Source organism: Diadema antillarum, unplaced genomic scaffold (genome assembly GCF_040938485.1).
Source record: "Diadema antillarum isolate AM-2024a unplaced genomic scaffold, OU_Dant_1.0 seq00001137_RagTag, whole genome shotgun sequence".
Classification (NCBI taxonomy): domain Eukaryota; kingdom Metazoa; phylum Echinodermata; class Echinoidea; order Diadematoida; family Diadematidae; genus Diadema; species Diadema antillarum.
Genome location: NW_027271949.1, coordinates 339855 through 355261, shown reverse-complemented (window position 1 = coordinate 355261; position 15407 = coordinate 339855). Strand labels below are relative to the sequence as shown.

At 41.9% G+C, this 15407-nt stretch overlaps 1 pseudogene; it reads right to left on the bottom strand.

The window, feature by feature from the left end:
- Positions 1 to 15407, bottom strand: part of LOC139744120 (proteasome adapter and scaffold protein ECM29-like) — a 394771-nt pseudogene that overhangs the window by 280527 nt on the left and 98837 nt on the right.

The following is a 15407-nucleotide window of genomic DNA, read 5'->3' as shown; positions in this document are numbered from 1 at the left end:
TTGGGCCCTAAAAGTTTGTTAACCCCTGTCTGTGACCTTTGACCTTGTGTCGACCTTCACCTCCCCAAGGGACATCTTCCATCCAAGTTTGGTCACAAACGGACAAAGGGATCAAAATGAGCCATAATCGAAACGCGCCATGAAAACTTAACATTGGGTCCTAAGAATTTGTTGACGCCTTTCTGTGACCTTTGACCTTGTGATGACCTTTAACTCCCCAAGGGACATCTACTGTCCAAGTTTGGTCACAAACGGACATAGGGATCAAAAGTTATGAGCCACAATCAAAACGCGCCCTAAAAACATAACATTGGGCCCTAAAAGTTTGTTAACCCCTGTCTGTGACCTTTGACCTTGTGACGACCTTCACCTCCCCAAGGGACATCTTCCATCCAAGTTTGGTCACAAACGGACAAAGGGATCAAAATGAGCCATAATCGAAACGCGCCATGAAAACTTAACATTGGGTCCTAAGAATTTGTTGACGCCTTTCTGTGACCTTTGACCTTGTGATGACCTTTAACTCCCCAAGGGACATCTACCGTCCAAGTTTGGTCACAAACGGACATAGGGATCAAAAGTTATGAACCACAATCAAAACGTGCCCTAAAAACATAACATTGGGCCCTAAAAGTTTGTTGACCTCTGTCTGTGACCTTTGACCTTGTGACGACCTTCACCTCCCCAAGGGACATCTTCCATCCAAGTTTGGTCACAAACGGACAAAAGGGATCAAAAGTTATGAGCCATAAACGAAATGCGCCCTAAAAACTTAACATTGGACCCTAAAAGTTCGTTGACCCCCGTCTGTAACCTTTGACCTTGTGGTTACCTTCAACTTCCCAAGAGACATCTACCATCACCCGAGTTTGATTGCCATTGTAGCAACATGTGCTGAGTTACTTGTGATAAGAGAGTCTTGCAAGTAAACTTTAACGTATGACCTCAAATGACCTTATCATGTGACCTCTTACGGCACCATAACATGAAGGTACCCCCAGTGCATCCATCACCCAAGTTTGATTACCATTGTAGCAACATGTGTCGAGTTACGTGTGATAAGAGAGTCTTGCAGTAAACTTTAACGTATGACCTCAAATGACCTTTGACCTTATCCTGTGACCTCCAATGCCACCACAACATGAAGGTACCCCCAGTGCATCTATGACCCAAGTTACGTTGTAATCCAAGCAACTTATGTGAAGTTATTTGTCAAAAGAGAGTCTTGCAGGTAAACTTCAACATAGAAAAGAGAGTCTTGCACATACTCTTTAATATATGACCTCAAATGACCTTTGACATCATCACATGACCTCCTACAACGCCATAACATGAAGACACCCCTAGTGCTTCTATCACCCAAGTGTGGCTGCCATTGTTGTAGCAGTTGCCAAGTTATGCATCATAAGAGAGTCTTGCAGGTAAACTTTAACATTTGTGACGGACGACGGACGACGGACGGATGACTGACGGACGACGGACGGACACCATTTGGATCCCTTAGTCTCGCCTTCACCTCCGGTGGGCGAGACAAAAATGATAGGAATCTTTGTATCCCCTAAAATTTGTTTATTGGAACATGAAATAAAGTTTGCTAATCCAAAAGTGACAAAAAAGGGTGAGTACACTAACAAAACTTTGGATTACAAACCTCATATCGTCTTCAAATAAACAAACCATCGGGATAACTAACCATTCTCATTTTTGTTTCAGCAAACCTTCAGAATAATGAACCTAATTTTATATTCGGATTAATGAACCTTTGGAATACCAAATCTTTCTCTTTTTTGGATGAACAAATCTTCAGAATAACGAACATTATTTCATTTTCGGATCAATGAACCTTAGGTACAAAGAACCTTATCTCGCTTCTGGAATTATGATCTTTCAGATTAATGAATCTTCAGAAGAATGAAGCTTCAGAATAATGAACCTTATTTCATTTTTGGATTAACGAACCTTTGGAATAACAAATCCTGGGAATGGCGAACCTCTGAAATTAGGTGCATTCCGAATAACGAACTTTGGTAACAATGAACCTTTGGAATAAAGAACTGTCATCGAATCCTAAACCATCTCTTTTTATACACATGTACATGTGTTTTCAAACTAGGCATGAAAGTTCAAACAACTTTATGCTCTTTCTTAACCCTAAAGGGACGGGCAGAATCCACCCCCCCCCCCCTCGACGTTTTGCGCTATAATTCTGTAACGCGAGAAGACCTTGTCACCAGGTTTCTTGACTTTCTTTGTTCAAGTCTCGCGCAACTTTTGAGACAAAATTTGCAACGTCCGCGCATATTTTTACGAAGCCACACCCATTTCTGTATCGGCATGTCGCCCCAAAACGGGCACAATTTTGTGATTTTGTGTACATTTCCTATGGAAAACAGTGCTCTGTCATGAAAGTCATAAAAACCTGATTATTTTTACAATTGATCACTTTCATTGATTAATTTTATGCTAATTATGGTAGAAAAGTGGTCAGTGACAATTTCCAATAAAAAAATAAAGAAAAAACAACAGTTGAAACACAAGGAAATACATAAGAAATTCTGAAAACAATAAAATACATAAGAATTGAAATGACTTTTGGAAGTTTTTGTGATGTACAATTATTGAATATGCCAAAACAGATTTACAGACCAAAAAGTAGGCTCTCAATGCTTTTTTTTTTGCTATCTCAAAATAATGTGGCACACTGGGAGTTTGTACCATGGCGCATAAAGAGTTAATGCATTTTTTTTTTAAATTCATTATTTATCTACATACTGAACCATATACCATCAGCCAGCAATTCATGACCCTCTATCAATGGGGGCATATTAAGTAGAGTCAATATTTGCCAGTATGCCATTAGTATTCAAGTTTTTAAGATTTAAGATTGAAACAAATCAGTTGTTACAGTACTGTACTTTGATAATTTCAGAGCTGTTTAACGAAATCAGACTTTTTTATCTAAATCAGTAAATAAAGCTCCAAAAGTGCTCATTTTTGGTCTAGATATTCTTTGTAGCATTCTGAGCAAATGTACTTGAAAAAAAATTCGGTATCAAAATTAATTTCTTATTTATTTTATTGTTTTATGAATTTCTTATGTATTTCATTGTTTTTTCGACCTTTTGTTTTTGTTGTTTTTTTCAGCAAAATTTGTGGCAGACCCTTTTTGAAGCATAATACTACTAAAACAAATTGATTTTAGCCATTGAGAGTAAAAATAAGCATATTTATATGAACCATGTGATAAAACTCAATTTGTATTGACTTTGTACACAAAATCACATTTTTGAGCCATTTTCGGTCTCACATGCATGTACAAAAAGTTATGTAACTTCAGAACTGTACCCCCGGGCGTCACAAATTTGGTGTCAAAATGTGCGGGAAACTCGAAAGAAAAAAGTCATAGAGCATCGCGGCGAGAGCATTGCGTGTTGCTGAGTAATCGCGCGAAATGTCGAGGGGGGGGGCCTTTTAGGCCCCCCCCCAGTCTTTTTAGGGTTAACATGCCTTGAAGAAGAAGTTAAAATGTTGTTACTTTGGAAACATTGTTTTACTGACTGTTATAAATGCTTTGGTTGCTGACATTTCTATTGGGATTATTCCTTTTACCAGTTCACTCATCTTGAACTGTGAAAATTTGTCCCCTGATTGTGTTCTTGATCTGAGGTGAGAAGAAAGCAATCAAATGTGACCATAAATAAGGTGTGTGTGTGTGCAAGACTGTACTACTCATCTCCACATTGCAGTGGCCATAAACAATGTGTATAACTGATACCAGATGACACTTTCAGACAACAGTTTTGATCTTTTCTTTTTCTCTCTATCTCTTAAACCCTCAAGGAGGTAGGAGCTACATACATGTATATATTGGGTTAATGGTCACTCTTCTCAGACCCTCAAAACTCACCTGATTCTTAGCATTATTGATGAGTACTTTAAGAATGCTTTCAAGTCTATCTTCGCTTGTTCTGCAAGCTATAATAGCATACAGCTGGGCTGCAGTGTCCCGCATTGGTTCCGAGATAGCAAAGACGAAGCTCTGTAAACACAAAAAATTTATATGAAATACAACCCATGCAGTAAAGCTCATCACTCACATTTAATTACATTTACGTACAATATCCCTAAAATGTAAACTGTTCATAGATACTTTAGCCACATTATCACTTGCCCTAAAACGTTGCAATAGTTGCAAAGGTTGCAATAGTTGTATGGCAGAAGGGGTTTGGTGAACCAGACCAAAAATAACAGTTCAGAAAAATGCCAGAGGCTTGTTGCTCACCTGAAATTTGTATTTGAATTTGAGTTGGTATATTTTCTCATTCTGATCACTACTGACCTTAAATGCTCATAAGCAGACAACCACTCAAACCTCCTCTGAAGGACTAGGCAAAGAGAATAAAATGCCTTGCCTAGGGGCACAACTGCTTCAGCTAGGGGATTAGAACCAGGGACACTGTGGTAGATAGTCACTGGTGCTATCCACTGAGCTACAACAGCTCCTTGGTTGCAGATAGATTTGGCCTTAATGTAAAATTTCCATGGACACCCTTGATGGTACATTTGTAACAAATTGTACAAACCTCTTCTGTGGCCAACAAATTAATACAGAATTGTAGCATCCATAGAGATATCTATGCACAACGCATTATACTTATTTTTGGTTTTGTTTGCCAATTGCCATGGATGTCTGGAGATTTACTATCAATAAAAAAGAGATGATGTAATCTCTCTTAACCCCATTGTGTCACTATGACCTTCCTTTCTGATTAAAGTACATTGCTACACCTGAGTGTGCTTGCTAAATTTCCCAATTAGGTCAAGTTTGAACAGATTTAATACTGAATGCTGATGAGAAAAAAAGGGGGAAAAACAAAAACCAACAACTAGATAAAAAGATGATGACTAAAGTTGACAGTCATTGGCCCTTAGCAGCATCAACCTATAGGCAGCTATGGGAACCAAACATACCTGTTGAATAACTGTATTCCCTGCCCCTAAGGATGAGACCTAATAATTCTAGTCAGCCTGAGGTTAAACTTTAAAGGAAATCTTGCAAGCATTAATTTTTTCTCTCCTCAGAGAACCAGGTGAAACACACTCCAGTATAGACTGCCGTTAACAAATTTCTTTTCTTACATCAACATTCTTTTAGATAGGTTAGGAGAGTCCATTTGATTTGAGTTATACATCATTTTAAAGCTTAAAGTCTGCTCTTTCAGAATATGGTCTTAACTACAAATTCATGTCTGGTGACTTTTTGTTTGTTTTGAGGTGCAGGGTCACATATATACAGTTGTGTGTATATATATATATATATATATATATATATACAACACTCTCATTTGGACTTACAGCTTCTGAAAAGTCACGTAAGTGAGAAAAATTACCCCACACTTACTTTGATCCAGTCCAGCTTGTTGATGTAGTAGCCTGACAGCTGATCTGGTGCCATAGCAACCAATTCCAGGAGACAGTACATCACATCAGGCGTCCCAGCCCCATTAAGCAGCTGTCCGATGAGGGTCATATATGACAAGACCGGGTTGCGCTCCCAGCCAGTGTTGTTGGAGTCAACATTCTCATGCTGCACTGAAACTGAGTTAGGGGCAGATAGCATCTGGTTGATGTGACGACTGACTGCTGGTGCCTCCTTGCCTAGTGGAACTGGTTCTTGAACCTCAGGTGGGACGTCACAGCCCGCGTCTTGGAAGAGGCATGACCGTATGTAAAAAATCACCTATTATGGTAACAGAAATGTATACTTTGTTAGGAGCACTCCCTTCATGATTTCACATTCACTCATTATTTTCTCATTTAGACTTCAACCACTAAAAATATATCACAGACCTCATCGATCAGCAAATATTTCAAGGTGAACAGCATTCTAGCGTTATTACAAGCACATCAGGTTCATGTAAAGCCATTAAAGTATTTAATGCAGTGTCATATATATGAAACTAGAAATAAATCACTGAATGTCATTAATACCCCCAGCCAAAGAGCTACATAAAATACACACATTTCCACTGAAAAATTGATATCCATGGGTATGAATTTATGCCACATCTTCACCATAACACCATGTTGTAGTAGAAAACTTTACTGTCAAATCTACCATGGTTGAAATGGCAGAAACATGGGGAAATGGAGTAATTACAAAAATATGAAATAACCCATTTTGAATGGTCTTGTAGATTTGCAAATGAAAGCGATCACACTGTATTTGAAGTGAGAGAGAGAGCTTCAATCCCTAAGATTTATTCGATAAAATCATTATCACGGCAACACATTGTCAAACTTACATGAACAACATGTCTTGCAAATTCAAACTTTATAGCAGTCACAAGACTGCAAAATTTGAAATCAAAACCTTATACGTTTGGAGACTTCTGGATGATTTTCAGACTTTTGCATTTGAACACCTATATATTGGTTATGATGTACTGAGTACACGAGAATTTCAGAATTTTGAGTGATTGGGAGGAGGGATAAGAATGTTTACAAATTCATTAAGATTCACTGAGTAATGATAATATCAGAGCAACTTCCCACAGAAGGAAGCATAACATAAGAAGAAAGCATGCACAAATTCTACACAGGTGAAGTTGTAATGCAAGTTGTGTAGTAATGAAATTACATTGTACATTGCCACCTTACAGAAATACAGTGTTATGTGAGCTTGCTATGTCAGTATCCTTGTTCAGTGTATTATGTTTTGGGGTTTTCAGAGTATTGGTTTATCTGCTCAAGGATCAAAGTTTATTGCATAAACGTATACATGACACTATTGATTCGTGCGGAGATGTCGTGGCCGAGTGGTAAGAGCGCACGTTTCTGAATTGCATGAGCATGATTTAGGTTCATGGGTTTGAATCCCACAATGTCAGACACATTTGTCCTTCAGCAAGGTAATTTATCCACATTGCTGCTCTCCACCCACGAGTATAAATGGATACCCGGTAGGATGAGAATGTTTATGTTGGTTTATCAGCATGTGGGCACCTGTACGATGGCAACTGGCTGGAATGCTCCCCAGGGAGTGGAGAGTGAGCACTGTCAGTGCTGGTGGGAAATAATGTATCCAGACATCAGGGTAATAATATTATGTAGCGCTTTCAGCGCACTTTAGAGTGGATTTAGCACAACATAAATTCATATTATTATTATAATTATTATAAATTATTACAAATTCATTCAAAAAATGTTGCTACCATGGCAATGCATCATCAAACACCAATAAAACTTGCTTTATACATATTCATCTTATTGCAATCACATTTGTTGAATTTCAAGTTACAAACTTTAAAACCAAGGAATGTGTTTAATCCCTGAAATATACATTTGTTCTTATTCAAAAAAAGAAAGTTACCATGGCAGCAAATTGTTTTACTATAATGAAAAATGTATCCTGCGCATCTGCACAGTACAGCTGGAACATGTGCTATAAAATAGTCAAATACTGAAAAACTCAGGGAATTAGCTCAATCTACAATATTTAGTATGCTTTTTATTTTTAAACAAGAGATTAATTAGGTCCACTGGGTCTGGAGCTCACCTGAGTATGGCAAGTTGACCTGACCTTCCATGCATTCTTGCAGACTATTATCTTTTAACCCTTTGAGGATGGGCTCATATTGCTACAACACACATTTCTCTTTCTGCTAGAGAGGTTTAGCTAAACCAAAGTCTATTTCAGGTTCAAATCAAACCCAAAATAGAATTGGGCTAAATTGGGTTTAATTGCTCATTAATAATTCAGGAATGAGTTTGGCCACCATGGTGCGCTCAGCGGAAGAAGAAACTCTCCCTCCAAGTACTTTTTGCTCCACGAATCCACCTAAATTCATTATTGGCAGTGTATCAGCCACACGAGTGTGACTTTCTGGACTTTGAATATTTTTACTGGTAAATATAAAAAATGCATGTTGTATTTTGGCCATGCAACTACGTAAGTGTAGCACTGTATCAGTGTACTATTCTCCTTGCTTGTACTTTGTGTACTGTGTGCGGCGCACATCACAGGATACATGTAGGCCTACACATTGTAAGTCATGGCTCGACACTAACTTTTTTGTTTGGTGGCCCGATGGGGCCACCAAAATCCTAAATTTCAAATTTTTGGTGGCCCGAGAGAAACATTTGGTGTCCCGAAAAAAAACAAAAACATTAAAAGTCCTTTTTTTTAAAGAGTCAAATATTTAAGATTTATAATAGTAAGAATTAGAAGTTGGACATATCTACTCATAAATAAACTTCAACAAACTTGCAACACTCACTCTCAGGCATTCATTCAGTCCTTTTCATCCATCCTTTGAACAAATTTAACTGCTAATTTCCGGTGCAAAAAGTTACGAATTTATTGACGTACTTTTAAAAAAATTTTGGTGGCCTGAGGCGGGCCACCAAATTTGCCCTTTTTTGAAATTTGGTGGCCCGACTTTCATTTTTGGTGGCCCCGGGCCACCGGGCCACCGTTAGTGTCGAGCCCTGGGTAAGTGTAGCGCTATTCCTACACTAGCCGGTGGCATGGTTGCTGCGCGCTGGATGGGGCATGGCCATCGATCGAATCGTTAATTTGGAACGGATTGATTGTCCAAACAAGGACCTTGAGGTAGGTAGGAAAATTGATAAAAGCTCTTCTTCGAAGGCGTGCACTTAAGCACCCGAAACACTGTGAATTACTACAATATGGAAACTATTTTAAGATTTAAAAATATTACAACCCTGTCTCGAAATCAGAAGATCTAAAACCTAGACTCTAACTTGTCCTAACGTTAGAATGTAGTTTAGCTATTCATACACAATGTAGGTCCTAGATCGACCACAGGCTCTACCCTCTAGACCCCTTACACAGAGTTCTAGGTCAAGTCTTCGGTTATTTTCATCATAAATGTGACCGTGCATCACAAAACGAACAAAAAGTTGCACGCACTGATTTTGTGTGAGAGCTGAAAATAGGTGAAATAGGTCAACCTAGCCAATACTGACTTTTTCATATTTTCTGAACGAGCAAATCTTCTTCTACATCATACTAAAGTTTAGGATCATAAAATGAAAAGGAAATTGGGTTATGAGCAGTTTTTCTGGAACACTTTTTAATGAAATAGTGTAATTAGGTGTTTCTCAAAGAGTCCTTTTTTCACTTCTTAAAAACCCTGTCCATGCTCATCACTTTCAACTCCAATACCTTTAGAAGGGATAACACAACTGCTTGAAAGTTGGCATTGATCATCAACAGAATGTGTTAATAAGGCATGCCCAATTTCAGCTTAATCTGTTAATCCCTTCATTGTTGTTGCTCTGGTGGTTATCATCTTGTTATTTGTTCCATTCATCGCACAGCTAGCGTGGCTTGGTAAAGATTAAGCGCTTGAATAGACCCTGTTCTTCATAGCCTCTTTTCTCAATTCACACTTATCCAGGGTGTGTGCTTTCTTTCCGATATTTAGATAGGTTAGGAGAGTCAATTTGGATTGAGTTATATATCATTTTAACGCTTAGAGTCTGCTCTTTCAGAATCTCACCTTAGTCTGGCGACTTTTTGTTCGTTTTGTGGTGCAGGGTCACAAACAAGGCAATCGCCAAATTGTGTCTCGGCCATTCGCGCACAAGGAATTAATATCTTTTATAACTCCCAGAAGTTAATTGACCTGCTTATGACCTTTGACCTTGTGGTGACCTCCAACACCCTAAAGGACATTTACCAGCCAAGTTTGGTCACAAACGGACAAAGGGATCAAAAGTAATGAGCCATAATCGAAACGCGCCATGAAAACTTAACATTGGGCCCTAAAAATTTGTTGACCCCTTTCTGTGACCTTTGACCTTGTGATGACCTTTAACTCCCCACGGACATCTACCGTCCAAGTTTGGTCACAAATGAACATAAGGATCAAAAGTTACGAGCCACAATCAAAACGCGCCCTAAGAACATAACATTGGGTCCTAAAAGTTTGTTGACCCCTGTCTGTGACCTTTGACCTTGTGACGACCTTCAACTCCCCAAGGGACATCTTCCATCCAAGTTTCGTCCCAAATGGACAAAGGGATCAAAAGTTAGGAGCCACAAACGAAATGCGCCCTAAAAACTTAACATTGGGCCCTAAAAGTTCGTTGACCCTTGTCTGTAACATTTGACCTTGTGGTTATCTTCAACTTCCCAAGAGACATCTACCATCACCCAGGTTTGATTGCCATTGTAGCAACATGTGCTGAGTTACGTGTGATAAGAGAGTCTTGCAAGTAAACTTTAACGTATGACCTCAAATGACCTTTGACCTTATCATGTGACCTCTTACGGCACCATAACATGAAGGTATCCCCAGTGCATCCATCACCCAAGATTGACTGCCATTGTAGCAACATGTGTCGAGTTACGTGTGATAAGAGAGTCTTGCAAGTAAACTTTAACGTATGACCTCAAATGACCTTTGACCTTATCCTGTGACCTCCAACGGCACCATAACATGACGGTACCCCCAGTGCATCTATGACCCAAGTTAGGTTGTAATCCAAGCAACTTATGTGAAGTTCTTTGTCAAAAGAGAGTCTTGCAGGTAAACTTTAACATAGAAAAGAGTCTTGCACATACTCTTTATATATGACCTCAAATGACCTTTGACATCATCACATGACCTCCGACAATGCCATAACATGAAGATACCCCTTGTGCTTCTATCACCCAAGTGTTGCTGCCATTGCTGTAACAGTTGCCAAGTTATGCATCATAAGAGAGTCTTGCAGGTAAACTTTTACATTTGTGACGGACGACGGACGGACGACGGACAGACGACGGACGGACGCCATTTGGATCCCTTGGTCTCGCCTTCACCTCCGGTGGGCGAGACAATGATAAGTCTATATATTTCTAATAACTTAGTAAAGTGCATAGAGTCTAATGTGCATTGCTTTGCATTGGGTATCCATGTTGTACCAAATACTGTGCTGTTTCCTGCTGGGCTTATCAGGCTAGCACAACATGGTCCTATGGATAGGTTAGGTGTAGGCCTAAACCAAGTCCTAGGCCTACTGGCACTTATACCACACTACAATAGACTTGTAGCGGTTTTCAATATCCTTGTATTATATTGTCTGCCTGCAGTAAATTACGCCATCTGGCAACCTCAGTCATTTTGCCAACATCAACGCAAACTTCTTTGTGCGCCGACACGCGACAGGTGCGCACCACATTTTTTGCCTTTGTCATCGTGCCGATGTCTGCGTAACTTACATTCCAACTGTGGTCGGATTTCTGTACACACACCTCTTGTTTTGTGGTCATGGACACAAACTACCAATTAGTTGTGAGCTGCACAATTTCACCAGCCAATTACAACCCTCTAAGCTCCTATCCGTGACGATTTTCCTGCGACCACCCTGTCACACATTCCATGATTCCTCACTTCACGATTAGCTTTCATCCAGAGAGCACGTCCTAATCGTTGGAGTCACTTCGTCCGTATGTTACATTTCTTCCCACGTCTTTTCTCGCGGATGATACCTCGCGCCGTGGACTGTCATTGTATACGGATCATTATACGCCTTTTGGATTATACTCTATATGGATTATACGCCTTCATATTTCTCCGATTTCGGATTTCTACATCACGATCTTCGCTGCATCCTACATCGCGATTTACACTTCCTTCTACAATCCATCTGGGGACTTTTTAATCACTACATTTACCGCGATCCACGCCTCACGACAATGCTGTCTTGGTCCTGTTAGCGTGCTGTATTAGTGGTGTTGCAGACTCTACCAAGGGCCTTGCAGTATTCTACCCAGCGCTCCAGCGGTGGACTACTCTCACTTGTGCTAGCCGCGACACTCAGAGGCTATTCGACACTGTCGCTGGATCTTTTGTATTCTGAGGGACACTGTCATCTTAGGACACCCAGAGCATTTCGGAGTTCGTCCATATCATTTCGTATGATTTTCGGAAGTGCAATACAAGGACACTGGCCACCTCATCACGTGCCCTAATGAATTCGGAGTTTGTCCATTTTTGTTACGGTCGCCTACCACATCTACCGCCTGTGCTACCGTTGGCCATCACGGATACTTTAGTTGGTGAGTAGGTATTTCATGATAGCCCTACACTAATATACCTACATTGGTGACCCCAACATCCCGCGGCACACGCTTTCTAGTAGACACAGGAGATGAAGTTAACGTCCTTCCTCCTTCAGCAGCTGATAAGACGAATTCTTTGCCTACATTTCATCTACAGGCGGTGAATAAGTCTTCTATCACCACTTATGGAGAGTGCTCGCTCATGCTCGATTTTGGTCTCCGTCGCACCTTTCGATGGATTTTCATCATAGCAAATGTGTCTACACCCATCATCGGGGCAGATTCCTTCGACAGTTTGGCTTGCTAGTGGATGTCAAACACAAGCTCATTGACTCCACTACAAATTTTTCTGTCAATGGTGTCTGCACCCACATCTCTCCCTCCATCGTGAGCCCGATGTTTTCTCGGCCGGACAATCTTAGGTATGATACTATTGTTCAACAGTATCCCATCACCCGCCCTACCTACGGTGTATGACCAGAAGGCCGTGAAACATTCAGTAACTCACCACATAGTTACCCGTGGACCGCCTGTGGCAGCCAGACCACGTCGCTTGGCAGCCAGACCGCCTCAACATTGCCAAAGCTGCATTTGAACATATGTTAGAACTCGGTATCATCCGTCCCTCTAGGAGCAACTGGTCATCCCCACTACACATGGTCCCCAAGAAGACACCGGGAGACTGGCGACCGTGCGGTGATTATCGCGCCCTCAACGCCAGGACAGTACCAGACCAGTACCCCATACCACACTTGCACGAATTTACTGCCCAACTCCAAGGCAAGTCTGTTTTTACAAAGATCGACTTAGTACGTGCATATCATCAGATCCCAGTTCACCCTGACGATATCCCAAAGACCGCCATCACAACACCATCTGGGATGTTCGAATTTACACGCATGTCGTTTAGTCTCCGGAATGCAGCCCAGTCATTCCAACGCTTCATAGATGAGGTAACACGTGGTCTGCCTTTCGTCTTCGCCAACATAGATGATCTCCTCATCGCCAGTGAGACACCCGAGGAACATGAACGTCACCTCAATGCTCTGTTTGCGCGGGTGACCGAATACGGAGTGGTCATCAATCCGTCCAAATGCGTATTCGGTGTGAATGAGCTGGACTTCCTCGGCCATCACGTAGACCAGCACGGCATCAGTCCACTGCCTGAGAAGGTGAAAGTCATCCACAACTTCCCACGCCCTTCGTCCATCAAGCAGCTACGCCGTTTCCTTGGGCTCGTCAATTTCTATCGACGCTTCATCCCGAGTGCTGCCGCAATGCTCACACCACTCACAAATGCATTGCATGATCACCCCAAACGCAGCAACAAGCCCATCACATGGACATCGGAGTGTGAGACTTCATTCACTCGTGTGAAAGCAGCTCTTGCCAGCGCTACCATGTTAATACACCCTTCATCTAGTCTACCTACCAGCCTTATGGTAGACGCCTCAGATACGGCTGTAGGTGGCGTCTTGCAGCAGTTTTCACACGGTGAGTGGCATCCCATCACCTTCTTCTCTCAGAAACTTAAGCCTGCTGAGACCCGTTACAGCGCTTTTGGTCGCGAACTTCTAGCAGCCTACTTACAAGTGTAGCAGTGCGGCATTTTCGATACCTGCTAGAAGGACGTCCTTTCACCCTTTTCACCGACCATAAGCCACTTACATACGCCTTTTATGCCAAACCAGACCGCCATTCACCCCGTGAAGTATGTCACTTAGACTACATCTCACAGTTTACCACCGACATACGCCATGTTAGTGGTAGCAACAACACTGTAGCTGACGCACTTTCACGAATGCACGTCGATGCACTTCACATATCCTCCGTCTTCAATCTACAGCAGCTCGCTGACGATCAGGAAGACGAAGACGAGTGGATGACAACTCGACAGTTACCATCCCTTTCATTCAGGCGCCCCCCTCTGCCTGATGGTACTGGTGAGATCTGGTGCGACATTTCAACTGGAGTGCAGCGTCCATATGTTCCCATGTCACACAGGAGGAAAGTTTTTCACACTCTACACAACATCTCACACCCTGGAATTCGTGCTACGCAGAAGCTCATCTCATCACGCTTCATATGGCCTAACATGAATCGAGATGTACGCCAGTGGGCCAGGTCATGTGTGGCTTGTCAAAAAGCCAAGGTACATCACCACGTAAAAGGCTCCACTGGGCACCTACACCACACCAGATGCTCGATTTCAGCACGTCCACATCGACATCGTCGGACCCCTGCCTCCATCGAGTGGATATCAATATCTCCTGACATGCGTAGACCGGAACAGTAGGTGGACAGATGCGATACCAATCCACGACATCACAGCAGAGACCGTTGCCAGAGCTTTCATACATCACTGGGTAGCCAGGCACGGTGTACCATCTACTATAACCACAGATCGAGGTCACCAGTTTGAGTCATCACTCTTTAACGAGCTCACTAACACACTGGGCACGACTCACATTCACATCACAGCATACCATCCAGCTGCTAACTTACGCTGTAAATTACGCTGTCTGGCAACCTCAGTCATTTTGTCAACATCAACGCAAACTTCATTGTGCGCCGACACGCGACAGGTGCGCACCACATTTTTTGCCTTTGTCATCGTGCCGATGTCCGCGTAACTTTCATTCCAACTGTGGTCGGATTTCTGTACACACACCTCTTGTTTTGTTGTCATGGACACAAACTACCAATTAGTTGTGAGCTGCACAATTTCACCAGCCAATTACAACCCTCTAAGCTCCTGTCCGTGACGATTTTCCTCCGACCACGCTATCACACATTCCATGCTTCCTCACTTCACGATTAGCTTTCATCCAGAGAGCACGTCCTAATCGTTGGAGTCACTTCGTCCATATGTTACATTTCTTCCCACGTCTTTTCTCGTGGACGATACCTCGCACCGTGGACTGTCATTGTATACGGATCATTACACGCCTTTTGGATTATACTCTATACGGATTATACGCCTTCATATTTCTCCGATTTCGGATTTCTACATCGCGATCTTCGCTGCATCCTACATCGCGATTTACACTTCTTTCTACACTCCATCTGGGGACTTTTTCATCGCTACATTTACCGCGATCCATGCCTCGCGACAATGCTGTCTTGGTCCTGTTAGCGTGCTGTATTAGTGGTGTTGCAGACTCTACCAAGGGCCTTGCAGTATTCTACCCAGCGCTCCAGCGGTGGACTACTCTCGCTTGAGCTAGCCACGACACTCGGAGGCTATTCCACGCTGTCGCTGGATCTTTTGTATTCTACGGGACACTGTCGTCTTAGGACACCCAGTGCATTTCGGAGTTCGTCCATATCA